Source organism: Mustela nivalis (genome assembly GCF_964662115.1).
Source record: "Mustela nivalis genome assembly, chromosome: 16".
Classification (NCBI taxonomy): domain Eukaryota; kingdom Metazoa; phylum Chordata; class Mammalia; order Carnivora; family Mustelidae; genus Mustela; species Mustela nivalis.
The window spans coordinates 56,288,128-56,314,724 of record NC_139035.1 but is presented as its reverse complement, the minus strand read 5'-3'; the positions used below and the strand labels follow the sequence as shown (position 1 = coordinate 56,314,724).

General features: G+C 40.7%; 1 long non-coding RNA gene across 6 annotated transcripts; it reads left to right on the top strand.

Moving 5' to 3' along the window:
* The first annotated feature begins 328 nt into the window (after nt 1–328).
* Nucleotides 329–26,597, top strand: LOC309849919. Of its 6 annotated transcripts, XR_014303991.1 has the most exons (5): nt 329–700; nt 3,437–4,025; nt 11,007–11,301; nt 21,706–21,768; nt 25,691–26,597. It is a non-coding gene; the product is annotated as an uncharacterized lncRNA (long non-coding RNA). The 6 variants fall into 6 exon arrangements; XR_014303992.1 differs by lacking the exon at nt 25,691–26,597 and having other exon boundaries at nt 21,706–22,130; XR_014303993.1 differs by lacking the exons at nt 21,706–21,768; nt 25,691–26,597 and adding an exon at nt 14,985–16,219 and having other exon boundaries at nt 11,007–11,862.

Here is a 26,597-nt window from a genome sequence, read left to right as displayed (position 1 = left end):
GCCTTTGTTGGGTCCCATTGTGAAGAAGGAATGCCTTTGCCTTGGCCAACAACACAGAGATAGAAAACATGCCCAGGACCAGAGCTGAACACCCATTCACATGGGACAGGAGAAGGTACAAGTGTTGAACACATATACTAAGACCTGCCAACATTTTTCACTTACAAGTTTCTGAAAGGATGGGATTTCATCCTGGACTGGGTAAAGAGGAAAAGGCTAAGCCAAATTTTTTTCACTGATGTAAATATGTGGCTTCCAGGAATTCCAACAGGAGCCGCCCCTATGACTCCAAGGTCAAAATCCACAGCTCAGGGGATTTCTATTCATGCAAAGCAAGCCGAGAGTGGGTGTTTTCTAGGGGACCAAGTTCACTTTCTGGAAATTGTTAATTTTTGGAAGTAATAACACCCACAGACAATACTGGGGAGACTGAGACTCTCAAGGAGACAGGTCAAGCTTCCCAATTTCAATCTTCATCCAATTATATCATTTGAAGTGGTTACAAGAGATTTCACATTTTCTCCTCACCTCTTTCTGCTTAAACCCCCAACGATGCCAGGAGGATCAAGAATTTCAGCCATGAATGAAGATCATTCCAGCCGCCCTCTTCTCTGGACTGTATCCTGAGAGACAGCTCCTGGTTCCATGCCCCAACTGCCCACTTACATATCCCGGCGGGATGTTGATTTCACCTGGTTAGGTAAGCAAATATGGTGCTTACTTACAGAGCCCATTGGGTTGGACATTATCATCTGCAAATGGCTTGCATTGAGAACCAACTCAGTCATCTGAAAACTGGAACATGCTTTCCTATAGGGCCTCTCCGTCTATGCCAGATCTGGCCTAATCTTGACAAATAAGGTAACTGTGTGCGTGCTATTTTGGCCTAGATGTTCCTATTCTCTGGAAAATTCCTAGAATTGGAGGCACCATTTCTGACTGACCCAAAGCAGGAAATTGTGACTGTCGGTGATGGAGTGAACTTACTGGTTGTCTGAATTGGGATTAACACACAGTAATGCATGGTGGGCAAGTAGGGTCCAAATTCAATAGCTATAATCTATGAAATGAAAGAGCCATCAGGGAGGGGAAAGACAGGGGTCTAAGCATCTGAGCAGTGTTTGAACTTTTTCCCTTAACAAGGATCTGCTTTTCTAAAAACCCAACTCTCTCAGATTAGTTGGGTGATTGTTCCTCGGGAGTTTTATTTCTCTACAGGGAGAATTTCCAACACACAGCGTTACTCCTTTTCATCCCTAATTGTGATGCCTCCTGCTAATTGAAAGCTAGGCCTTGTGGTTTCCAGAACACTAATTTGTGATGGTAAAAGCTTTACCCATCATAAATTATTTCATTGTTCAACAAGGATGTAAAATAATTAATTGGCTATTTGGCAGATAAGTTCAGCATTTGCAGGATCTGTTTTATAAGAAATTTTATTGATGAAAATGTGTCTAAAGCTTTAGCAATGCACTTGGCTTTAGCATTTGGCAGCAAGGAGACAAAATCTTAAAGCCAAAAACCTCCCTAGGGCATGAAGCAAAGTACAACTTTGCATCTATATTCCTGCTGTAGGTCATTGGGGGTCTCCTTTTACAGACAATTGGCAAAAGGTTTCAGTGGCTGTTTTATGATCCGTTTTGATTTTGTATATGAGCAAATCTCACATTTCGACCACGAGACAAACCCATGTTTTACCCCATTGCCCTTCAACGATTTTTCAAGAAGTTGCATTAACTTTTAAAATTGACAAGAATAAATAGAGACACCATAAATTTTTAAAGTTGAAGTCACAGGCATCACACGCTAACTTACTTATTGTTAGGCAGCTGGGAATGGGGGTGTTTGGTTTATGTTCTTTTTTAGACACAGAAATGTCTAGAATTCATCAGCAGCAAATGTACGTGGCCGTTCTGACGCTACGATATTTAGGAAATTAAACTGGGTCTTGCATGACACTCATCCAACCAGTTCAGTCTAACCAGTGTCTTAAAGAAAATCCTAAAATTGATTGTTTAGTGATGAATGGACAAAAAGAACCAAACTGAAATTTCAGTAGATGCTAGATGAATGGCTTTTCCATTTGTAAGCCTGTCTATATCGTATACAAAACTGTCTCAGAGACACCATGGAAATGCTGGTTGACTGATGCAATGCTCCAATAAGCACTCCATTCTGTCTCAAACAGAACGTCAACAGAGGCAAAAGTGATACGGACAGTGCTTGCTCCTTGAATGGGAGCCATTTGCTGTACCAATATGTGTTTATAATAAATGCTTCCAGATTAAAATGTCTATTCTCACATTCAAATGTACTCTTCAAAATAGCCTAATTTGGAATAAAAAAAAATATTCTGGGAAAAAAGTAGCATATTCAAAAACTGCAACTAAAGAGGTTACACATTTATGAGAATAATTTCCATTGTATTATAACTAAGACCAGAAGAACAACCAAGAAAAATTGATTATCCAGCATAGTGTTGACATCTCTTCCTTGCTAACACAACAGAGTTCTGAACACATTTCCATATAATCTCTTCTTTTCAAGGATTCATGATTTGGCTTCACAGTTTTCTGAAGACCAAAGCAACTTATTTAAAAATTTTGAAAAATAGTGACTATTTTTAAAATCTCAAAAATGTAAAAAGCTATAAGGAAAGTACTGGAATTGGGCTGGGGTGGGCAGCTGAGGTCATCCTCTGGGAGGGGTGAAAGGAGCCCAGTGCTGGCCTGGACCTGGCCTCCTCATAGCCCCCCTGGTGCTCAGGGGTCTGCTGAAGAACTGCTGGGGTTCTCAGGTATTACCCCAGGAGACAACTCTTCTCTCTTCCATCTCCTTGGTGCCAGCTCCTAGGGTATGGTGGGCATGGCTGTGAGCAGTCATGTTTCTTGATGGGAGTCCAAGCTAGGAATGATGACTCCAGCCTTAAGAAAAAGAAGCAGAAGGAAGGGGGGATGGGTAAAAAGGAAGAGAAAGAAAAGAAAAAAAAAAAAAGAAAAAGAAAAAAGCCTTTAATGAGTTGTGTTAGTTGGGGTTCTCCAGAGAAACAGAATGAACAGGAGAGAAAAAGGGATGGAGAGAGACGGTACATGTACAGGTTATCTGTCTGGCATCCATCAATCATCTATTTATCTGTATATCCGCTTATGGATAGATATTTCTATTAAGTAAAAAAAATTTATTTTAAGGAATTGGCTCACATTATTATGTGGGCTGGCAAGTCTGAAATCTACAAGGACAGACAGAAAGCTTGAAATGCAGGCAAGATTTTATGTTGCAGTGTTGAGGCAGATTTTTTTTCCCTTCAGGAAAACTGCTTTTGCTTCTACAGCTTTCATCTGATTGGATGAGGTCAACCCCATCAGAGAGTGTACTCTCTTCTGTTTAAGGTCAACTGATTGTAAGCGGTAATCATATCTACAAATTCCCTCCACAGCAACATCTAGACCGCTATTTGACCAAACATCTGGGCACCATAGCTTAGCCCACATACAATCGACCCATACAATCAACCACCACAGGAGTATTGTGTGGGTTTTATAAATGAAGCCCAGGAAGAGGAAAGAATGTTTATGGAGTACGGGAAACCTCCTGCCTTTCTCCCACAATTGAAGACTGACAAGATTCCAAGACGTTAGTCAACCCAGTAGGAACCTTACAGTCACCCTGGTTTGGGACATCAAAGGGAACAGATCTGAGTTATAAATAAGGTTTTGCTCCAGATAACACACAGCCAAGTACTGTGGGTTCAGGAAATCACTCTTCTTACTTTCATCAACCTCAAAGAAAGGTTCTCTCTCTGGAGTTGGTGACACCAAGAGAAATGTCTGAGGTGTATTCACTGCTTCTGACCAAGGCTCCCCCTGCCGCATCAGAGGGACGGAAACAGCAGGGCTGTGGCTGTGCCCGGACCCACACACATTAATCATTTTAATGAAGTGGAGCCAGTCGTCTTTGTCAAATCGTTGGGTCAATCCACTTCAAAATATCAGAATAAGGTGTCGGATAGAGTTGATCATATTTTGGTGAGTAAACTGACTTCACTTGTTCATTTAGGGGAAAAAGTTGAAATGTGCTCAGTCTTAGTCACGGGATGCTTTGGGTGTTTTTCTTTCAAACTACACCTCATCGAAGACAAGCTCTTTCCAAAAATGCAGGAGACATGTGGGCAAAGTGACACCAGTCCCTGAATAAATTGTTACACTGATCTTCCTGTGACTAAAATATATCAATTCAAATAATCTCTTCAGAGCGTTTAAGGTACAGGAAGTGAGTCATAGAGAGAACTCCCTCCAGGCTCTGGATTTGGAAAAAAAAAAAAAAAAAAAAAAAACAGAACAAAACAAAAAGCAAAACAAAACAACAACAAAAAAAACAAACCCTTCATTAATTAGTGAGAAGGTGAATTTGAGAAATCTGAGTTAATATTATTTTGAAAAGAAATACCATTTGTGACTTTCAAGTTCTTTCAAATATAATAACTTCAAAGTATTTTTCAATCTAGTTCTTTTGTGAATGTGTGTGTGTGTGTGTGTGTGTGTGTGTGTGTGTGTGTTTTAATTCGTGAGAATAAAATAAAGTCATTCACATGGAAAGGAAAGTTGCTATGGCAAAGCAATATATTATTATTTAATTATTTCATGTTTGGTTGATGTTTGCTGGTTGTCAAAAGAATGAATAAGAAATTGTCTACTAAAGCAAATATTAACATTTTGAATGGGTATTGTTATAGTATTCTCTTTCCTTTGCGCATGTTAGACTGTACTTCATAATTTAAAATTAAATTAAAATTTGAAATATATTTTCCTCATGAGAAAGACCGTTCCATGTTCCAGAGCTCTGGGAACTTAAGCTCAATGGGCACTTGATAGAGTTTTTTTAATTTAATGAGGACAGAGCCCATCCTGGAAACATCTCCTATTAGCATGGGTTCTCCGAGAAACAGAACCAATAGGATGTGTGCATATGTTGAGAAAGGGACATATGGTAAGGAATCGGCTCACGTGGCTATGGAGGCTGATGAATCCCAAGTTTCCTCATTCCTAAATCAGAGACTCAAGGAAGTTCTGGTTTAAGTTTCAGTGCAAGTGCAAGAAAAAGCTGCTGTCTCAGCTCCAAAAGACTCAGGCAGAGAGAATGCGTTCTCTTTTACTCTGACTTCTGTTCTAGCTAGGATCCCCGTGGACTGGGTGAGGTCCACCCACCTTATGGAGGGTAACGTGCTTTCCTCAGTTTACCAGTTCAAATGCAGTCTCCTCCAGAAACACCCACATAGACACATCCAGAATAACGTTTAATGAAACTTCTGAGCACCTTGTGGTCTAGTCATGTTGACACATAAAATTAATCTTCATGTCCCCCCTTACCAACACACACACACACACACACACACACAACCTGGCTGAGAATCTACAAAGAAGGGAAGTTGGAGGCTGTGCTGGAGGCAAGTGGCCTTGGCCTAAGGGGATCCTTCCGAAGAGAAGACATGGCGGGGAGTAGGGAGGAGGGTGAAGCAAATGTTCAGTGTACAGTTTATAGGCTCACTTGTACCCAGAGGCCCAGACCCAAGTAGCCTTATGATGTTCCCATGAGTCCTGCGGAGCTGGCAAGGAAGGATTTCTGTACCCCATGAGCTAACCACGCCTCAGAGGTGAGCACTTCTCTAAACACCCCAGACCTGAACAAGGCTGGGGAAATAGCACAAGGCAGTAGGATGGTGTGGCAGGCAGAAGGACCCGTAGTCAGTCCCTAAAAAGTCAGTCCATATGGAGAACCTAAACTGCACAAGCCACGGGTACTAATAGAGTTCAAAGAAGAGAGAAAATAAAGACTATTGTTAGACTTCCCAGCACTTTGGCAAGTGCCAGGCACCATAAAGGATTTTTTTAAATTTAGAAAAAAAAAAAGTGGATAGACATTTCAAAACCTTGAATATTAGGTTTTATTTCATACCCCTTACAGTTTTAAGGTGTTTGCAAATAGTTGCTTTCTTCCATAAGAATCTGGTTGCTAGGACAACCCTTTTTCCCTGTTCTATTAACCTACCTCTTTGAACTTTACCAGACTTTATTTGAACATAGCTTCCCACTCATCGGCTTTCCACTCATTTTGTCTCCTCCAGATTCCAACACAAGATACAGAATTGCATTTGGTTGTCATTTTTCCGTAGTCTTCTCCAGGCTGCATGTCTCCTTTTGTCCTTGTCCTTTATGACACTGAAGACTTTTTAAAAAGTTGTTTAATAGAATGCCCCTCAATTTCTGTTTGATATTTTCTCATGGTCAGGTTGAAGTGAGGCATCTTTGACAAAGACACCACACAGGTGATGTTCTGTGCTCCCCAGTGTATGCTATCTGTGGGTATGTGATGTCCACATATCTTATGACTGGTTGTATCCAGCTTGATCATTTGGTTGAGATGGTATCTGCCAGGTTTCTCAACTATGAATTCACTATTTTTTCCTTTGTAATGAATAAATATCTTGGGGACAGTATTGTGATGCGATTCAAATATTCTGTTCCTCCGTAAACATTTGTCCATTGTTCTTAGGACCTACTGAGGGCTCTTTCCTGCAACAATTATTCCTGTGATGTTTACCTAATGGTGACTTCTATTTCCATCATTCTTCCTATATGTACTGATCATAATTTTTCTGTAAGAATCTTCTGTAAGATATCTTCTCCCCCATGTATTTGCATATTCAATTAGTTGATATCAGTATGGAATTGTGGGCATTTATTTTATTTGGGGGACTATAATTCCATAGTATTTATTCTTTTGTTCAAATTGTTCCAGCTTTGGCCAACAGGATCTCCTTCAGATACAGATCCCCCGTGTCTTTTCAACATGATCTCATTTTTCTTTTCTCTTGGGCACGTCCTTGCATTCAGGCTTTATAGAATATTCCAGGCTTATCTTACATTTTCCTATTCCAATCCTGGAACCAACCACTTCTCCAAGGAGCCCAGGTTTCTATTGTTGAAGGATGATATTGAGAAGCATAGAGCCAGGCACAGACAATATTTTTTTAATAGAAAGTTACTCCTCAGCCCTTAAATATCATCTTGAGATATCAACTGCTGAGGCTAGTATGACACAGCATATATACTTAGAACATTCACTATTTTGTCAAATGTCCTTTCTTCTCCTGTTGCATATTGTCCATTCACTCAATCAAAATTTTATGTCCCAGATACTGTGTTGGACCCTGGCTAATAAAACAGTGAAAGAGATAAATTCAGTCCCTGTCCTGTGAGGTTTACAGGCTACTAGACTTTCTAGAAGAAATTACAAAGCAATATGCTAAGTACAGAGGCTGAACCCCCATGAGGTGTATCAGATTCCTGCAGAGGGAGCCCCTGAGACGTGGGGTGAGGTGAGGACTCTAGGGTAAAGAAAAGTTTCTCAGAAGAAACCCTACCAAAACTGAAGTTTGGAAAGGGCTTAGTCTCAAAAAGAGGGCATTGGGGTAGGAAGCAAAGAAAGAGAAAACATTGAGGACGGGGTTAAAAGCCTGCACCAGACAGAACGTATCTCAGCCTGAAAACGAAGGGCTGTGGCCAATAGGAAGAGTACGGTACTGGCTCCAAGGAGTATCAAGGGATACAGCTAGAGGGCCAAGCAGAAGCCGAATCAAGATGGGCTTTGTTAAACAGATTTAAGAGTCTGCATTTATTCTAATAGCCACTGAAAGCCACAGAAACCTTTTTAGCTGGAAGTGGCATGATCAGATTTATACCATAGACACATCACTCAGGCTAACCTGTGAAGCATGATTCAAGGGGAACATGGCCAGCAACTGTTTTAGCAATTAGGTGACATGATGTAACTGGGAGAAGGGAGAGAAGTGAATGAGTTCTAGTGATATTTAGGAAGGAAAGTCAGCGGAACAAGATGATTTATTGAATAAGAGAGATGAGAAGGAAGCAGAATTCACGGGAGACTGAAGTCTAATTGTGTTGTTGAATGTCCCTCAATTTGCCTTTGTCTGGTTGTTTCCCCTTGGTTGGTTTCAGGTTATGCATGTTCGGCAGAAATATGACATAATGATCTGTGTCCTTCATCAAAAGGCACGTGATTTCAGTGGGTCCCACATTCAGGGATGTTAGCTTTGATCACCCAGATATGGTGGCGTTTGCCAAATTTCTCCAGTCTGAAGGTATCTTTTATAACATTCTTGCAAATAAATAACCTGTAGGAAGATGCTCTGAGACTACCTATCTGATTACCCAACCAACTTACATTCAGTAGTTTAAGTATCCATTGAAAGATTCTTGCCCAAAACAATTATTTATATGAAACTTGCAAAATAGTAATTTTCTAATTCTCTCATTTCTTCTTCTTTTTTTAAATTTTTTAATTAACATATAATGTATTATTAGCCCCAGGGGTACAGGTCTGTGAATCACCAGGTTTACATACTTCACAGCACTCACCACAGCACATACCTTCCCCAATGTCCATAACCCAACTACCCTCTCCCTACCCCCCTACCCCTGGCAACCCTCAGTTTGTTTTGTGAGATTAGGAGTCTCTTATGGTTTGTCTCCCTCCCAATCCTATCTTGTTTCATTTATTTCTTGTTTAGTTACCTGGCAGTTAATAGAATATAAGCAAATGAACAAGAAAAGGAAATAAAGTTTCTTCCTCACTTTCCTCATTTATAATTTTTGGTATCAACATGGAGACCAGATTATCTTATTCAATGTACTATATAGTTTATTACTATGGGAAGTTTTGATACTCAAATTTTTCCTGATTTAACTGGTGGAAGCCCCTCTAAGCTGGCTTCAATAATCTTTTCAGGTGCATCATACTCTGGTTTTCTCACACAAAAAGATATTTCCAACACAATGTTCACTTTCTTTGCTCCAAGCCAGGGACCAAATATTTTCCTACTACTTCCTGTCTCTCTATTATTTATTTATTTATTTATTTATTTATTTATTTAACAGAGAGAAATCACAAGTAGATGGAGAGGCAGGCAGAGAGAGAGAGAGAGGGAAGCAGGCTCCCTGCTGAGCAGAGAGCCGGATGTGGGGCTCGATCCCAGGACCCTGGGATCATGGCCTGAGCTGAAGGCAGAGGCTTTAACCCACTGAGCCACCCAGGCACCCTAAAAAATTATTTTTGAGAATTTCTTGAGGTCTAGAGAAAAGATGCATACTACCAGGGAGAATTTGCTTTGGTTTTTGTTAACAGTTTAGGGAGATTACTAATCAATACTACTTCAGATTAAATTCATGGTTGAGTATTTTCGGAACCCACCCAACGAGTTGGAATCAGGGACTGTCCCTGGTCTCTGTTTAGCAGTCTCATTTAGTACCACACCCAGTTATTAGGTCTCACTAATTGCTGGCTGTTTACTCTGTTGTTTGAGTAAGGGCATTTTTTGATGCCAGTCTTTGGGTTTTCTTCTGGGCCCAAGAAGGCTCTCCTTTGCTATCTCGCTCTCTCTGATGAACTAACCGACCTATGGTTTTACATGACTGCTCTTAATCTAGAGGAGCCGTTATTTTTAAGAGTGCTTTAGTCTCCAACTTTCCAACACTGTTTTAAATAAAATCAATGCCTTTGGGGAAAACTTCAGAGCCCTCCTTGTTTTGCCTCTTCCGTTTGGTGAAATTTCTGAGCCGCTGTTCTGGGCACTGGGTCAGATGGTAGCCTCTAGTCTCCATGGCTTTCTCCTCTATCTTGTTTCTTTGCAACTGCAAGTGAGTTTGGCTGAGGGGGTTTGAGGCTTCAATATTCTCCACGTGCTATATCTGAATTAGAGCCTCCACCTTGTAAGAGGGGCTGGGTGGAGAAAGATAGTCTCCCCCCTAAAATCACTGTATACCTAACCATGAATTTCAAACCTTCAACTCAGGGTTGAAGAAAAGGAGAAAAGCTAGTAACCCGCTCTTCCTGGGAAGGAACCAAGCTTCTTGGTCATTTGGGAGCTGAGAGAGAGCCCTGTATTTTTTGCCCCATCTGCCCAGAGTAAAGCTTCCATCAAGCTGAGCTGGGAAAGGAGGAGAGAAAGAGAGAGAGAGGGCAGGTCAGGGCTCAAATGCCGCAGACTCTTGCTGTTCTTACTGAGATTAGATTTTCTTGAATAAATATTTCTTCATTTGCTGTATGTTTTTAGGACAATTGCCAGAGACTTGAAATGGTTGGGGTTTTTTATATGTATCATTTTCACCAGTTACGCTTGTTTCAGTGGAGAGTGGGTCCACAGGGCTCCCCATGATGCTGTCCCAGAATTGGAACTCCCATTTCTCTTTCATTCCTATATTGTTTGTTTGACATGGAAAAGCCATAAGTTTTTATAGAGTCAGATCTATTCGTATTTCCTTCCATTATTTGTTTTACTTCTTTCAGGCTTGGAAATTCATCTACGTCTGGAAACTTGGCATAATAGTCACCTATTTTTATGTTTTCCTAAGTCGACACCTAATTTTTAGTACATCCAGAACTTATCTTAATATAAGATGCATGACTGATATCAAAATTAACTTTTCTCCAAAGAGAAAATATCAACATCATTTGTTGAGTGATCTCTTAGTCTTTCCATTTTTCCATGACCTTTTACCATTTATTGAGTTATTACCTACAATGTAGGTCCATGTATGTTTTTATATATACCACATTGCATGAATAATTTTATTTTTATAACATATTTTTAAATCCCCTTCATTATTCCGAATGCTCAAAATTATCTTAGCTGTTTTCATGAATGTATTCTGCCAGGTGAACTTAAGAATTACTTTGCTAACTCATAATATTCTAATACAATTTTCATCAGAATGAATAATCTGTAAATCAATTTGGAAAAACTCACACTTTTTGCGTTATTTGGTTGTTCCATATGAGAGAAAGAAACTGAAGGACTCCATGAAAATCTGCTTTTTGCTCCCTTTCCTGCTTCTGTTCTTACTAGCACCTACACCCCCACCCTACCATGCCTTAATGTATGTCCTCCTCATAAAGGACAAGGAGTTAATGATTTGTTTGGAATCTTCCAGCAGAACAGATAACATCTAAGGAATGACCCGGCAAAGCCATCGTGTGCATATTCCAGACCATTGGTGCTAGACATCTTGACGCCAAGACCCCCTGACTGCAGGGAATAAGTGACTTATGATGGACACCTGGACCTTGTCCTTATTCTGACCAGCTCCTGGATGCCTGAGAGGACACATGCAACAGGCCATACTGATCAATAAAAACCGCAGGCCCCAAGCAAAGACAAGACTCCCTCCTTTCCTTTCTGAGTCTCCCAGACGCTCTGTCTGTACCTACAGTGTCTCTATACCTTCAGTAAGTGCTGCTTTTGGCTCCTGCTGGCTTGCATTTGACTTCTATCCTGCCCACAGCCAAGGATCCTCTTGGCTGGTTCTGTGAGACCCTCCTTTGGGTCCTCAGACCTAAGCTTCCGGCATCCCAGAGAAGAATGTAATGCGTCTTTTCATTCATTTCAATCATCCTTAAAAGCTCACAGAAAATTTGAAGCTTTCTTCCTCAAAGTCCAGTATATTTATCGTTAAGGTTATTCTTAATGTTTTTTTCTTAATTGCTTTGTTTTGTTTTGTTTTTGATTGCTCACATGAATAAGAGTTTTTCAATATGTCACATAATGATGTCTGTGATACAGGAAAATACCAGTATTTCTGAGTGTATGCCATCTGTCCATCTTATGAACTCATCATGAACTTAACAGCTTTTCCATTTAGTTCTCTGAGGATGTGGAGCAGTGAAGTCAAGTTACCTACAAATAAGAATGGTCTTCAACCTCCCCACTGCCATCATTTTCAAGGACAAGATACACAGTTCCCTGTCATCTCATTTACAATGTTAAGTGCAGAATTGAGGTTCTTGCAGGTAAAGGATGTCCAAAATCCATTTCTTTGAAATGGCCAAGAAATGTTGAGTGGTTTTATTGTCATGGGGCCCCCAGCAAGACCCCTTTCAAGTGCAGACCCCAGAATGTCACAGAGCAAGGCCTTCAGGCATGGTTCCCTTCATGCAAATGAAGAAGGCAGATGGAAATCATTGTGATGAAAATCTAATTTTTCAAGAGCTTTAGTGTGCATTATCCACATGGTCCAAGCATTTGCAACAAAAATTTAAGGTCAAACTGGCCTCTTTTAAGAGCCCTCTCTTGCTGCCAAAAACTGCATGCTTGTGCTTAGGGTATAGAACTCAATTTAATATCACTCAGAGTCAAATGTAATTAGAAAGACAGACTAACTGGAAACAAAGTAGAACTGTATTCCAGGATCAAGTATACCTATTTTAAATATCTTGTACTATAGAGTAAAAGGCCTAATTCCAGGGTCAGTATAACACTATGACAATGCTCGTACCCCTCTAGTCCAGGAAAAAAGAGTCAGAATCCCAACTCTGCCTTTCTCTAGCTGTTTGACCTTGTGCAATATAGTCATGTTAGTTGAGGTGGGACTTGATTCTAGCCCAAAATACCTGTGGCATGAAATTAAACATCACTATTTCTCTCTCCCCTAAAAGTCTGGACTTAGCTATTAAGGGAATGGGACAGAGCAGCCTCACAGTGACCTCAGAGACTGTGCTGCCATTCCCAAGGGGTGGGCCTTCTCCTTACGACTCAAAATGGTACCTAGGGTCTCACATCATATTCGTATTTCTGGTAGTAAGATAGGGACAATGAAGGACTCCATAAAAACCTATTTTTTGCTCCTTTTCCTGATTCTCTTTTTACCATGACCCACATCCTCACCTTATATGTATAAAGTTATACGTTATAATGCAAATGGTGTGTCTTCCTTGTAAGGGATGAGGAGTTAGTGATTTCTTCAGAATAGATAATATCTAAGGAAGGACCGGGTGAGAATGATGAGAGGAAGCCATCAGATGAGTATTCCCAACCTCCAGCACTAGACATCTCAACACCAAGACCCCCTGGTTCCGAGGAATAATATCTCAGCCTTCATCTTTGTTCTAACTAGTCCCTAGATGTCTGAGAGAACTATACAATCTTCAGTGAAACTCCCCCACACACTGGAAAAACACGAGACTGTCTCTCCTTTCCTTTCTGAATCTCCCAGACATGCTGTCTGTACCTGCACTTTTTCTATACCTTCAGTAAACTGTTCTCACCTCTTGCTGGTTTCTGGTGATTTCCATCCCACACCTCACCAGGGACCCTGTTGGCTGGTCCTGCAGGAACTCTTCCGGGTCCTCAGACCTGGCCTGCCCATATCAGCAGGATAGGCAAAACAAACAATGAAAAACCAAACAAAAGACAATACCACCACCAAACAAACCCAAAAAGGACACAGGGTGAACATGACTGTCTTTTAAGGAAAGTTCCCTGGTACAGCCACACAAAGCTTTTCATTTATATTACATGGATCAGAACATGGGTCCAAGACAATAATTTATGGCAAGGGAAGTTGGGAAGAGTGTGCTAGGTGTCTGACTAAAACCGAAAGCTTCCATTAGGGAATTTAAAAATTGTGGACATTGGTAGACATTTATTTGTGTTTGTTCTTGTATTTTACTTTTATTTGTCCTCATTTCCGTATTTATAAAATGAGCAGAATGATGATAATCTCACAGTATTATTGTAAGGATGAATTTAACTGAGGTCATATTTGTAAGATGCTTAACTCATATCCTACATAGGGAGCATTCAATAAATTTTGGCGATCATTGTCAACAAACGATTGTGTTGGCAATATACATTTTATTGGTTTCTACTACAAATACAATGTTTTTATAATAGGTACAAATTATCTGAGGAATCACTGTAAAGTTCAAAACTGTACAGCCATGAGTCTTGAACTGTGTTTCCTACAGTTGTGTTGAGTGAGCCTGCTAAGATCTAGGAAAGTAGGGCCATTTGCCGTGGTCACACAGATTTGCAGCTTGGATCTAGAACCCCAAGCCTCCTAATTCATATTCCAAACCACTCCAAGCCACTCGCCATGTGGGCCACAGTTAGAATGAGAGTCTCAACTTCTGATCCGATACCAACTACCCACTGCATGGACCCCTTGACAGGACTCTTGGAATAGCTAGATACACATCATTCCTGGGGATGCTTAGGTTCTGCTGATGTGAGGAGGAAGGCTCTGAGGTAATGGGTCCTGTGTGCAGATGACTGAGGATTTGTTTGCGAACCTTCTACCAGGTAGAAATTCCATCCTCAGTTTTACCCTCTCAGTGTTTGAACCCATCTAGATCTCTCCTCCTCTCTCTCATGAAACCACATTTGAGATTCACCTTTTTCTAGATCACATTGTCAAATGTGACAATGGTAATAGTAGTAGTAAGAGCTACCATAACAACCAAATGCTATTTCATTCCAGATATCCAGTCAGGTACTCCTTATGCATTACTGCCTTCATCTGATCATCAGAAGCTCTCTATGAGATAGATCTTGTCATGATATCCATTTAACAGATATGCATGGTGAGGCACAATGAGAGTAGATGACTTGTCTAACGTCACACAGTGGGTCAGTGGCAGAATGCAGATTTGAACCTGGTAAATTCTAAATGTCCTTCTTCATTAAATTACATTAATTTTCATATATTATTTACTTTTCTTTCCTCCATTGTTTTCACCTACTAAACATACCTTTATGGTCTCATAATAATTTTCACTTGCTCATATTTTGCTCTAGCTTTAAATGCATATCTTATTCCTAATACTGATGATCTCATCATGATTTTTGCTCCCAGGGAAAAGACTGAAGTATAGGAATACCTAGTATGGTATGTTGTTTGCACATAGCAAATATTCAAAATATTTGGTTGAATGACTAAGAAAGATGTGAAACATAGAATTTCCCCCTTCGAATTTTCTGCCTAAGGAGAAATAGAATAGAAATTCGCCTCAATCATATAAAAACATTTGGGGAATTTTCTTTGGTTGACCTGCACTGCTTAGATTTCAGTGGCCCCAGAACTAATCCTCACATTTAACAGCTAATGCTTTGATTATTTCTCTTCCTCATACAGATACCATCGAGTGATGAAACTTGTCTTAACTTCCTTATACAGAAACTTCAAATGATGAAGTTATCTATCTAACTTCTCTGTTAATGTTACACCTCTGTAGCTCACACTGAGGAATTTGTTGGAACACTTCATTTTTTTTTCCCATAATCATACACATATGCCTCTCAGGGAGACATTCTATGTATAAAACTTATTTCTAAAAGACAAACTTAACATTTTATGGATACCTAGTCAAATAGTGGCTTTAAAATGTTAAGGATAAAGTGATTATAGAAATGTGTATTTTATTTTATTTTATTTCATTTAATTTTTTTTTTATAAGACTAGGAAGAGGTTTCACAGATGTATATTTTGCCAGAATGTTGCCCCCGATTATGCATGGATTCAGGGTCAAAAATCCAGCTCCATGATTCCCTTCAGCTCAGGCCCAGAGGAAATAATCCAAAGTGATGTCAGTTGGCTGTGAGCCAACCCATGACCAAAGCCCAAGCACACTCAGAGGGGACCCAGAGTTAGGTCCATGTGAGTCTCCTGTGGTCCCTTCACTGTGACCCTGTCATGCCCTGTGAGCAGCGGTCAGCCTCTTGGGTCTGTCCTCAGTGTTACGTGTCTCCTCTTTCATAGAGTACTGCCAATAGGAACGTTCTTACTTCACCATCTGGGACTGCTGTCCACAAATGCTTCTGTATATATAGTAAATGATCACAAGCAAAGGAATGGGTTTCAGTCCCATAAGCAGCAGAGCAGTGCTGACAAAACTTAAAGCTGCATTTCACAGGGCTAACGCAAAAGAGTATTTTTATCTGCTGCCTCCTTGTAGCCTTACAGGTGCCAAGCGCTGGACATCTGAAAACTTGCAGACTCCATAGCATAGAAGGGAACCCAACTGTTGTAGAAGCACGTGACACAGCAAGCCTTGAACACAGTTTTCCAAATCACTAAACTCCAGAGAAACTTCTATGAGCCTCAGAGCAAAAAGCCTAGGATGTACAAGCATTATTAATGAGCTCTGTTCTCAGTAACACATCTTTCAATTAAAAAATTATACATGAACTAGAGCGTGTCATGCTTAGCGAAATAAGTCAAGCAGAGAAAGACAACTATCATATGATATCCCTGATATGAGGAAGTGGTGATACAACATGGGGGCTTAAGTGGGTAGGAGAAGAATCAATGAAACAAGATGGGATTGGGAGGGAGACAAACAATAAGTGACTCTTAATCTCACAAAACAAACTGAGGGTTGCTGGGGGGAGGGGGTTTGGGAGAAGGGGGTGGGATTATGGACATTGGGGAGGGTATGTGCTTTGGTGAGAGCTGTGAAGTGTGTAAACCTGGTGATTCACAGACCTGTACCCCTGGGGATAAAAATATATGTTTATAAAAAATAAAAAATTAAAAAAAATTATACATCTTACCTTTAAAAAAATCAGATAGAGTATGTAAACTTTTCAAAATTCTTTCAATGTCAGAAAGCACACAATGAATGAAAGTACTAAATAAATAAATGTTTGACAATGATGATTTTCTAGCTACTGCATATTTGTCCCATACGTACATAAAACATGGTTCCATAATATACATAAATATCCTTCAGGTGTCAAGGGTTCCTGCATGGCTCAATCAGTTAATTGTTAAAAATAAACAAACAAACAAATAAATAAGAATTTGAAAATTTAAAAAAAAAATTCTTTAACTCCAAGCATCAATTCCTTCTCGTCAAATAAAACTGGCCCAGAAAGCCATACTAACACAGGACCATTTTTCCATGCAAGGATGACCGCCTTGATGGCTTTATTCCAGAAAACTAGCCATTTTCTCCAAATCAATGGAACCACATATCCGTTCCAATTCTGAAGTTAGCAAATCAAGTGGAGCACTAGTGAAGGGTCTCAAGGCCCTATTCAAGGATAGAGCATGGTCCACTAGGAAATTGTAAACACAAACTGGACCCAAAGATAGGGGATTGCAGTGAACACAAAACTAGGTGCACAGAGTATAAAAGCAAAGAACGAGTGGAAAATCACAACACTGTTGACTGATGAGACTTCATGTAAAATAAATGCAGTTTCCGGTTGGTTCATAGAGTGATGAAGTTCCTTATAAAAATCTCCCTATTTTAAGTAAAAGCAGCAATAAGAAGGAACAACAGGCTAAATGACTCCCTGAACAGGAGGATGTAGTAATACACATGAGATAAAGAAAATGAGACAGTGAAATAGGAAGCTTCCCAGAGTTGTAGTGAGAACAGCAGAGCTCTATGAAAAAATCCTTCTCATGGAGACTGAGGCATCCTGAGGGACCCCGAAAGCCCCACACAACACGCACAAATGGAGAATAGACAGTGCAAAGAGGGAAAAAGAAAAAGACCAAGAAAAAAGTGCAGACTGTGGAGAGAATGAATCACTTCCTGCCTGAAGAAGTGTCCACGTGAATAAACAGAGCAGCTCATTGGTTAGGCGGTCAGTCAGTGAGATCCTCACCTTAGCAGCTCTAACTGGACAGCCATGTTCAGTCTCCCAAATGGTCAGTAACTGACGGCCATGGCCAAGCCCACACTTGCAGAGTGTGCTTGTACTTAGTTCTTGTGTTTACCTAGTTCCCATTTAGAGAGTAGTTCATGCATTCTGGATGACTAGGCTTTTTTTTTTTAAAGCATTTTCATTTGCAGGCAATGGTAATGTATTGTTGGCTATACAAAAAGAAGCAAGCAAGCAAAACCAACACAAAAGCAGATTCAGAGCTGTTGTAGGGACCAAAGTCCAATTGTAGTGGTTTTGAGAGAGGATAGGAAAAGAACAATGAGGAAAACCATAGCATGGAAACATTTTTTGAAGAGTTTTGCTTTGAACGGAGGAGAGACCTAGGATTCATGGTGAAGTTTTTTTTAAATTTTTTAAGACGGAAGGAAAAGCATGCTTTCTGTTGCTGCTCTAATTTCTCCCCCAAAAGAAGGAGATGCTGCAGGAAAGAACCAGACATGTCAGAGCAATGGTTTCCAGTGGGTCAGAGTGATAGAGCTCTGGGGAGACGTAGTGGGTATATGCGAGGATGGCAGCTTGCCAGAAGTCTCTTCTGATTATTCCTGTTTCCCCCCTGAAATAGTCAGTGAGACCCAAGAGTGAGGACTAGGGAAAAGGCACTGGAGATTTGAGGGAGAAGTCACAGAATTGTTACCTAGAAGACTGCAAGAAGGAAAATAGAGCTGCAAAGTACAGTATGATTGCCAAATAGCATTCCAGTTCCCCTGAAGGCCCATGCTCATGAATTTAACATGAGAGGAGTATGCCATTTTCCTCGGCCTTATTTCATGGAGTGTAGGTGCAAGTGTTTGAGAGGCGGAATGTTGTAATCAGCTAGAGTTGAGGTTTTTACTGTGTGTGATGAGGAAACAGTGGGGCTAGGAAGCTGGCCATGTCCACAAGAGAGATGGTAATCAACCACGGAATCTAAGTTAGGGAAGGAGTGAAGTATGAACATGAGCAGGATGAGAGACAATGAAAAGGAAGTAGAAACGATGGGTTTGAGCACATCAGTACAGTTTGAGAATTGTTTGTTCTTGGGGACTGGAGGAAGTGAACAGCAGAGGGGAGAAGTGATAATCTGAAAACTGGATGTTGAAAATTGAGATTGCAGAAATGTCCATTTCGGTAAGGACAAGGTAGGTCAGGAAGTGTCTGAAATGGGGATAACATTGCTAGTAGAGAGGTTAATAATCTCAAAGGGGCTCATGGGTGGTTCAGTTGGTTAAGGGCCAAATCTTGATTTTGTCTCAGGTTATGTACTCAGGGTCATGAGATTAAGCCCTGCTTTGGGCTTCATGCTTAGCATGAAGTCTGCTTGAGTCTCCCTCTCCTTCTCTCTCTGCTCTTTCTTCCACTTGTGTTCTCTCTCTCAAACAAATAAAAAATAAAATCTTTGAAAAAAAAAAAAAAACTCCAGAAAAGGGTGATGGAAGGGTCATCTGTGTGGTGATTGAAGTCCCCCAAAAGGAAGGTAATGGTACTGTTGGAGAGAGTGATGGTCACCTAGGACTGTACAACTCAATGAGTAGTGCAGCAGAAATGATATCACCTGGGTTCTCATTATTTATTTAGAATCTCAGGCTCCATCACAGAAATACTGAATCAGAATCCACAGTTTAGGAAGATCCTCCAAGACATGCATATGTCCACTGAAGCCTGAGAAGCATTTGATCAGGAACTAAACATCCTTGTGAAATGAGGAGAAACCCAAGTGTTGAGTGACCATAACCAGGAGGGGAGTCTGATGACAGATTCAAAGCCGGATGCTTTTAGGGAAGAAAAATAGTGAATGAGCTGGAAATGATAATGAGAAGCAAAGAGTACCACCCCCTCCCCACACACACACACACCAACTTCTGGGATGAGTAGCAAAAACAGCCACCATGTGAAAGGATGCCAGGGAGACAGTGTCCCCAGGGAAACCTAGGTCTCATTCAGAACAGAAAGACAACATCAAAATCTGGAGAAAGGCTGTGTCCTTGAAATCTCAGGAAAATATTGAACTTGATGATTATGGCCAGTGAACTGTGGAAGGCACAGCAAAGGGAAGTTTAGTCTGAGGAGGTCCCAGAGATGTCCCTGTGGTAATAATCCTATAGAATTAGAGGGGTACCTGGGCACTTAACCATGGTGACTGACTGATGTTAAATAGAGATGAAAGAGGTCATGACTTATTCCTGGAAGATTCCAAGCAATATGATTGTCCGTGTTGAGGATTAGAGAAACGTAGGTGCTCAGAGGGAGCTGTCTTCATTTCTAATTATGGAGACTTAGAGGCAAGAAGAAAATTAGAAACCAATTCCAGTTCTCTCAACAGAGGAATGAATGAATGAAGTTACTACATACAATGAATTATGATGGAGTTACATAAATTACCCACAACTATGTGTTTTGACATGGCTAAACTCCACATAATTTCAATGAAATATGCTGCAGTGAAGTTTTGATAGCAAACATTTGGTTTGATAAGATTTACATAAAAAAATATAAAGGCAGGAACACTCGGGTGGCTAAGCAGTTTGGATGTCCAACTCTTAATTCCAGCTTGGGTCATGATCTCAGGGTTGTGGGATTGACCCCTGCATCAAGCTCTGCACTGGGTGTGAAGCCTGCTTAAGATTCTCTCTCTCCTTCTGTCCCTCCGTGCTCATTCTCTCTCTCTCTCTCTCTAAAATAAATAAGTAAATCTCTCTCTTGAAAATGTAAAAGCAAAAGACAATAGTGCATGTTGTTAATGAATATATAGGTATATATGGGAAGATATAATAAATATATACATAACAAGAAACTCTGACAATGATCCACCAATTTTTGGAAATTGATTACCTCTTGAAGAGAAACAAAGAAAGGGTAGAGATGGGATTTGTTATATTTGTAAGGCTTATTAAAAAATAAAAATAGATCCTGAGCAAATACAGTAAATATCAACATCTGTTCCATTTTGTACACACATGAATTTCTGTTATGATTACTTGAAATGTTTTTAATTTTAAAATAATACACTGAGGGGTGCCTGGGTGGCTCAGTTGGTTAAGTGACTGCCTTAGGCTCAGGTCGTGATCCCAGAATTCCAGGATCAAGTCCCTCATTGGGCTCCCAGCTCCATGGGGAGTCTGCTTCTTCCTCTGACCTTCTCCCCTTTCATGCTCTTTTTTCACTCTCTCTTTCTCAAATACATAAATAAAATCTTTTTTTTTTAAAGATTTTATTTATTTATTTGACAGAGAGAAATCACAAGTAGACTGAGAGGCAGGCAGAGAGAGAGAGAGGGAAGCAGGCTCCCCGCTGAGCAGAGAGCCCGACGCGGGACTCGATCCCAGGACCCTGAGATCATGACCCGAGCCGAAGGCAGCGGCTTAACCCACTGAGCCACCCAGGCGCCCCCATAAATAAAATCTTTAAAAAATAATAATAATACATGAGGGACACCTGGGTGGCTCAGTAGGTTAAGTGTCTGCCTTTGGCTCAGGTCATAATTCCAGGGTCCTGGGATAGAGTCCCCTATTGGAATCCTTGTTCTGCAGGGAGCCTGCTTCTCCCTCTACCTGCCACTCCCCCTGCTTGTGTGCTTGCTCTCTCTTTCTCTCTCTGACAAATAAACAAATAAAATCTTTAAACGAATACACTGAAATGATAGATAATGGAAGAGGGATTATAATTCTCTAATGAACCTTGGGAGATAGACACCGAGGCTCTTTACAAATAGAGACATGGTCATTTCATCCAGCAACCCCTTCTTTCTTTAAAGTGTAGCCACAAGAACCCATCTCAACCCTACCGTGACCTTCCCTCTACTCCCTTTCTCCAGGGTAAATGCATCATATTCTCTTGTGCAGAGCAATTTAGATTTTACATTTGCCCTCTCCTTCTAGACCCTTTGTAGGTCATATTTCACAACTAAATAACATTTTGTGTTACCTAGACAGTTTCTTCCCTGAGAAGAAATTTGATATTTGTTGTTAAGCAGCAAGGAGAAGGGAATAAATAAATTATCACAAAAGATACCTGCAAAAGCCCAAATGATCCATCCCTTGCAAACAAACACACAGATACAACCAATAGAGGGTGAACTTTGACCGTTTTTTTCTGGTGATGATGATAATGATGATGATGGATTTGAGATACAGATGAGAGAACTTCTGCTGGAATGAGTCATAACGTGGGATTTAGGTTTTTGTTTCTGTTTGTTTTTTCAGTGCAGCATTCCATGGACTCATCAATCAGAAATCAAAGGCAATTGAATTCTTGGGCCTCTACAGGTATATGCAGCAGATAGTGTATGAGCTAAAAGCCCTACATTGGCTGAGAAAACTCACCAATTCTGTCTTCTTAAAAATATCTTCAATCCATCCATCAACTGAAGTACAAGCATCAGCCACTAAGATTTGACTGACACGTCACAATGCAAACTTAGTCACTTTTGTAACACTAGGGAGTTTTATTTCAGTTCATGCATGCGCTATGACTGCTGAAACAACAAATGCAAGGTTGAACCACATTCATAGTGTCCAAATCAAGGGCAATGCTGTACCAAAGCATTTCCTGATCTTTCCCTGGTCACCTCCTGACGAGCCTGTTTAGACCTGTCTTCGTAATTGTCATCTGTCTCATGAAATTTTAATGACATAAAGGCGGTGTATATCTCCCTGTGTCTTGTGTGCATGTCTGGGCTTCATACATTAAAAAAAAAAAGTAAGCTTCCCTCTCTAAGAACCAATCTGTGCCTCCTTGGGGGTGATAGACCCCTGCTAGGATGGCCGCTGGATGGTGAAGCCTGTTGTTATCTTACGATGAACTTACAAACTGATTTTAGACCCTATCCTCTCTCCTCTTGTTTAATCCTCATTGCAACACAAATACATTAACATATGTGAAGTTATAGAGCTTAATATTTGATCAGAATGAAGTAATACTGCAAGTAAACAGGATCAATGGACAATTTTCCCTTCATTCAACATGAGCAATTTGATCATTACCTTAAAAGCAGAATGTTGTTAATGCCCAGGCATTGGCATATCGACTTTCCTTTTGTTCCTTCTTTAGTTGACCACAATGGTTCTCAAATTTTAATGAACAGAAGAATTTCTGTGCAGGATTGTACACACAATATCGTATGTACTCTCTATTATGAGTTAGTTAAGGGCTTTCTCAAGGGTAATTTGGGTTCTACTCAATTTTCGCCTTGCATGCTGATTTTAGAACCTAACCATTGAATGATTCACAATTTTGTGCATTAGTCAGGCCCTGGCTGAGTCTATACTCAGTTCCGGGCACCAGTTTTAAGAGGGGCAATGACAAACTAAATTATGCTTTACTAGAAGATCACAACTATGGCATGAGAAAAAAAATGGTTACATTAACCAGGGGCAGTTACCCTGAGAAAAGTATGCTTGGGAGAATCCTAGTAACTGTCCTCAAATATTTGAATAACTAGCAAAAAGGATTAAGCATTAAAGCAAACTATTAGCTCAGATGTTAGTTCGAACCCTTTGACCTTAGGAAGATTAAATAACAGAACCAGGCCTTAATTTCCCCATATAAAAATATGAAATATTCATATATATTCATATTTATAATTATAATTATATTTATAATATTCATATTTTGCATTTATTTTATCAGATGGCCATGTTATCCATGAGGTTAAAAAGAGGATTTAATGAGTTTTTATATATATGTAAAGTGCTAAGAATAGTGACCAATAGATTGTGCTATCCCAATGCTAGTTCCAGGAAATACACAGTTCTAAGATACGGATTACTAATTTTAGAAAAGTGCCTCTTCACAGCATAGTGAATGGCCCTTTGCTGGAAGCAATCAAGCAGAAACAGGCAGAGTATCTGTCCGTGATATTACAAAGCAGAACAGACCATAATTGGGCGGGTGTGCCGCTAGGCGATCTCTCAGACTGTGTCAAGCCTGAGACTTAATGTGTACGCAGAACCACCACCTACATAATTATCTCCAACCTGAAGCTACTTGAATATTTGGTTTGAGGGAAGGTGTTTGCAGAACTGACCCATAAACAAAATCCCACAGAGCAGTGGCCTGAAAATCATCCCTGTGTGGTTAGTGCTGTGTCTTCATGCCTGGTCAACCCCAATGCTGAGCACATTAGCTACCCGAACATCGGAGCCTTCTGACCTCCCCCTTGGTCCTTACACTGAAAATTCTTTGTTAGCCACCCAATGACTGCCAGTTCCTACTGAAAATATGTCTCGACCTTAAATGGACTGTGTTTTTCCTGATGCTAACAATGACTGGCCTTCACTACTAAGAAAGGGACTGTATATCTGAATTCTTGTCGTGATATAGCTCCCCCGCACAAACACGGCTTACTGAAAGCTGCAGACTGCTTTACTTTAAAAGGTACACATAGCTCCGAATAACTCGGGGCAAGCGATTATTTCCACTTAATTTGTGAAATTGTTCTGACCAGTTATCAACAATCACACGGGCACGGCCACAAACATAAATTTGAAGTCCAGCTTGAAAAGTTGTAATTCAGTAGTCTTCTTTTGATTTTTCTCTTTTACCTTTCTTCAGTACTTGACCATTCTTCTGACCTCCTCCTTAAAACTCTTTCCCTAATTCAGTGACTTGCAAATCGGCGGACTCAGTATCCTTTACATGCATCCTGGCCCTGTCGCATTTTTCCATCCCTCCTCCCCCCATGCCCACACACCCTCTGTTCCCTGTGGTCCTTAGGTTCTGCTCTTCCGTGCTCTTCTCCCAGGGAACTCATCTCTTTGTTATCTTTAAATACCGTCACTGTCAAGTTGTCCAACCAGGCCCCTTAGGGGATGGTACTGAGGAAAGATGGAAGAACACTTTGATAGAACGCTGCCCTTCATTTGGACACTACAAATGCAGTTCAGATCGCATTTGTTGTTGTAGCTGTCCCATTGGATGCATTCTGAATTTGAATAAAATGCACCAGTTTTGCAAAAGAACTTTGATTACTGGGTAACGAATGACGAAAGGATTTTTTTTAAGCCTCGCAGGGTCGATTTTGCAACGTTAGTCTAACTTACTGGCTGGATTGAGTACTTCCATCGGTCGATCGGTTGAGGACGCCTTGAGCTCAGGCCTTTGCTCGGACACCTGCTGGAGAGTCCTACTCTCAGGATGCCTCTAGGCAAAGGCTTCTATCACAACCCCAATAGAATCTGTGTACAAATGAGCCGTACCCCTGCCCACTCCCCACAATCTGACTGTTTCTACTCAGATCCAAACACCCAACTGTCTTTAATTAGTTTCCTCCCCTTCAGCTCTTACCTGAACAGCTTCCGTATTGAGCCACAAGGCACCCCTGACATTCTCCATAAAATACCACACCTTAACCTCTCCTTCATATTGGCATTGAACCTTCGCAATCAAAGGTCTGGATGACAACAAAAGTTCCTGAGTTCTCCCTGTCTCTCACCTCCTTTCTCACAAATCCAATACATCGGGCTCCTAAAACACTAGTTTTCCCAAAATCATTAATTCTTCTCCCACTAACTGTTTATCAAGTGTCACACTATTTATCGGGCATTGGCGCTACATGCCAGGAAGACACTCCGGAGTAGTAGCCTCAGAAGAGGGCTCCAGTCAATCTTTGTGGAGAATTTGTAAAACTCTGGTATTTCCTTAGATTTAGTGGATAGTAAGTGGATATTCAGTGGATGTTAGTGGACATTTAGTGGATATGATTTAATGGATATTTGTTGAGCACCCTGGCACTGCTGATTCTTACTAGGAGGGGACTGAGTCAAATGATGGGAGTTGCAAACTTAGCACAACAGCGTAGCATATTGAAAATTGTTCCTCTGGGGCCACTGTGTGCTTGCCTCCTGCAACTGCATTAATGCTCCCACATCTCCTTCCAGTTTGCCACGGTACAAAGGGCAAAGTCAAGGGAATGGGAGGGGAATAAAGACGTTCTTATTCTTGCTATTTATTTGCCTAGCCCACACCTCTGCATGGGGTCAGGCTCACAAATGAAAGAAGGATGGAGTTGTTGTTTCTTCAGGCTCATCAAAAAAGCCTTTGACCAAAAATATATCACCTTGTGGGTCCATCTCGTAGTAAAAACTCACAAGGTCGTTTTTGGAATAAAAACATTCAGTGCTCAGCCTCAAATGTGATGCAGGGAACGACATATTAAATCATGATTGGCCTTTGCTTCCTCACCACCAGGTAAATCACGGTCAACACCGCAGCTATGCCACCGTCTCTCACACATCCTTGTGGATGCTGTCACGTGAGCTCAAGCCCCTTCAGAGCCAGTGTGTGGGCTGGTGCCAGTTGGGCCCTAAATATCTCGAGGACGTACTATCGCCGAAGACTATACTGCAGTCTATGCCTCCCAATTGGTCTGTCCTCTTCACTGACTCCCATCCTGTTAAAAAAAGAATTCAGCCCCTGGTATAATCCACATCTAATATAGTATAAAATATAAGGCCCTGTCTTTCCAAACAGAATTTTTGTAATATATAACATCAGTCCTGTCATCTCACAAAGCTCCATTGGCTGTTCACCTACTGGTCTTCCAATGAACATGGTGATGCTTGGCCACTCTGTCCCTCCAACTAAAGCTGTCTTTCCCTCTCCTCCTCCTTTTCCAAGTCATGGCTTACCTCTAAAATCCTAGCCCAAATTTTGTTTTCCAGGAAATCTTCCCAGACTCTTCCTAGTTTTCCCTCTCCTCTGAAATCTCCCAACAAGTATCATACGGTCTGTTCATTTTTAGCACGTGTTCTTTGAAGAGTCCATTTTTTTCATGTAGGTATTTCCTTTTTAAGAGATTGTGAATTTCTCAGTGACTGAGATATGATCTTCTATTACTTTTGTATTTTCATTAAAAAGCAGACATTAGGGGTGCCTGGGTAGCTCGGTTGGTTAAGTGACTGCCTTCAACTCAGGTTATGACCTCAGGGCCCTGGATCGGGCCTGCATCAGGCTCCTTGATCCTTGGGAGCCTGCTTCTCCTTCTCCCTCTGCCTACTGATCCCCCTGCTTGTGCACTCTCTGTCTCTGTCAAATAAATAAATATATATATATTTTTTTAAACAGGCATTGTTCATTTTGAAAAAATGCGGGAAGC